This window comes from Drosophila ananassae (assembly GCF_017639315.1).
Source record: "Drosophila ananassae strain 14024-0371.13 chromosome Y unlocalized genomic scaffold, ASM1763931v2 tig00000255, whole genome shotgun sequence".
Lineage (NCBI taxonomy): Eukaryota > Metazoa > Arthropoda > Insecta > Diptera > Drosophilidae > Drosophila > Drosophila ananassae.
In genome coordinates, this window is record NW_025319107.1 from 98,435 (window position 1) to 101,490 (window position 3,056).

Consider the following 3,056-nt stretch of genomic DNA (forward strand, 5'->3'; position numbering starts at 1 on the left):
GATCAGTGCCGGTTCACCCACTCCACCCATACACGACCCCAGGTCTCCGTCAAATTGTAAAGCAGTCCAGTGCGATTTCTAATATGGTACAGGTACACGTATATATACATATATATCTTCGGAGGGCCTAGCAAATAAGAAAAGTCTTCGAATAGCTTAATTAATTCTGTTACGATTAAATCTGCATCATACAGATTTCTAAAAGTTGAAAAAGTTGCAACAAAAAAAAAAAAAAAAAACAAAAAAAAAGAACTACTGAGAAATTTAAAACATCAAAAAACAAGAAAGGAAAGCTAACTTCGGGCGGAGCCGAAGTTTATATACCCTTGCAGTTGAGTCGCAGTCCACTAGGTGGCGCCATGCATCTTATATTATTAAATATATAGCGGATCGTATATAGTCCGTATATAGACCTCTCCGACCCTATAAAGTATATATATTCTTGATCAGGATCACCTCCTGAGTCGATATGAGCGTGTCCGTCTGTCCGTCGGTCCGTCTGTCTGTTTCTACGCAAACTAGTCTCTCAGTTTTAAAGCTATCGAGTTGAAACTTTGCACACACCCTTCTTTCCTTTGCAGGCAGTATATAAGTCGGAACGGCCGGGATCGGTCGACTATATCCTATAGCTGCCATATAACTGATTGATCGGAAATGCCATAACTTTGGTGTTTTTGAAGTTAGAGGGTTGGGAGTTTCTGCACATGTTATATTTGACCAAAATATCTTATGTACAAAATTTCGTAAGGATCGGCGACTATATCCTATAGCTGTCATAGAACGATCGAAATTAGCATAACTTTGGTGTTTTTTAAGTTAGAAAGGTGGGATTTGGTAGAGATTCTATTTTGGGAAAAACAATCTGATTTGTCGAATTTCATAAGGATCGGCCAACTATATCCTATAGCTGCCATATAACTGATTGATCGGAACTCGCTATAACTTCGTTGTTTTTCAAGTTAGAAGGATGGGACTTTCTGTGCATTCTAATTTGGGCCAACTTATATGATCTGCTAAATGTCATCAGGATCGGCCGTCTATATCCTATAGCTGTCATATAACTGATTGATCGGAAATGCTATAACTTCGTTGTTTTTCAAGTTAGAAGGATGATAGATTCAATGGATTCCTCTTTTGCCAAAATAATTCGATTTGCCAAGTTTCATAAGGATCGGCCAACTATATACAATCCGCTATATATCTAATAATATAAGATGCGTGGCGCCACCTAGCGGACTGCGACTCAACTGCAAGGGTATATAAACTTCGGCTCCGCCCGAAGTTAGCTTTCCTTTCTTGTTTATAATGAGTTAGGTCAAGAGTATTTTAAATTATATATATATAGGATATTCACCTATAATGTTAAACTTAAATTTAAGCAATGAAGAAAAATTATGATTTTTTTTAAATATAGTAATTTACCATCAAATTATGAGTGAATAATTATTATTTCTATGACCTGGGAATGTGAGGAGGTGTAATAATTGGGGTCTTAAAAAATAAAGTTCTTAAGACAAAGGTAGTTTGGGTAACGAAACAGTGTCCGACGTTTAACAGCTGTGTCGGCACATACACTTCCTCCTTTTTTTGTTTTCTTCATCCCACCTGCAATTATGCAATCATTCCGTTTATCTCCTCGGGGTCAATGAACCCGAGTGTTCTGAGGTAATTTTTTTTCTCTTTTTTGAGTTTTGCTTCTCCATGATCGAGTGGACAGTTAGCTACAGTAGGGACTCTTTGATTAGTCTTAAAGTAATCTTATGTACTGGTATTAGCAAAAACCCACCCCATCTCCCGACAGAGCTCCCAATTAATAAGAGTCCCGTTGCGAGTATCTAGTACATTATGCAGTAGCTGGATTGGCCGATTATGGCAGCCCGAGAAAAACTTAGCTACAGCTAGGCAGGAGGTTACACTGTAGACTTAAGGTCAAAAAAGTAATTATTTTCGATTGAAACCTCAAGAGTGGGATGATATGGATCCTCAGAGTTAGAAAGGGGCAAAGTTCTGGAAAGAGTAATTCCATCAGGATCAGAAACGAAAAATAAGTCCAACAGCCGGCCTAAAGAATTTCTAACGTGGTTAATTGACCCGAGTGACATGTCGAACATGCCCTCAGGGAAGTCATGGTGGGAGTTAAGCTGTAAAGACGGTGAATTATCAACATTTGACCACATAAGTTCTGGGATATTAAAGTCACCCAGAGCTATCAGCTGGTCACCATCAGACAGACGATCGAAAACCAAACGAATAGCGGACAAATGTTGCCAGTATGTTGGCGGTTCGGATGAATGTGGTATGTAAATTGATCGGACAAAGTGATTTTGACCAAACTCTTGTGATTTTACCTCTTCAGAAGCGAATTTGGAGTCTACATAAATTAGCACTCCTCCTCCCCTTCGCAAAGTTCTATCACATCTAAAAGTGGTGTACCTACTAGGAAAAACTTCGGAGCTTAAGATCTCCGGCTTTAACCAAGTTTCTGTAAATACTATAATGTGGGATGCAAAAAAAGAACTATCAGAATACAGTTTGGGAAGTTTACTACGTAACCCTCTTGTATTCTGATAGGTAAGTGTTAATGAAGACATTAGTTTTTTGAGATTGAGGAAGATGAGGTGGAAGGTTGATCAGTGGCCTTAACATGTGGGAGTTTTACACCCACAGGTTTGGTTATCTTTTTTTTCACCGTACTTGGTTGATGTTCTTGGACGAAAATGTTCTCTGGCCAAAAGCTGGCGGAACAGATCGTCTTGAACATCTGCAAGGGCACACGTATTTTGAAAGATGACGTGTGCCTGGTGTAAGAATATTTGAATTTTGTAATATCCACCACCTTTATGTCGGCTTTTGCTTTGGCTTTGATGTAAGCCGAGATATCAATCTCCGAAGTATCCGGGAAACAAAAATGTGTTTCGATGATGGGATCGCCTGCAAGGGTTTTGGTGCCGCCGTAACTAATACTGCGGCATCAGTGCGTACCGGGGGTCCGGACGGTTTATTACCCTGTTTGGTGACTGTTACAGGAGTTTGAATTATTGGGTCTGGGATCACTT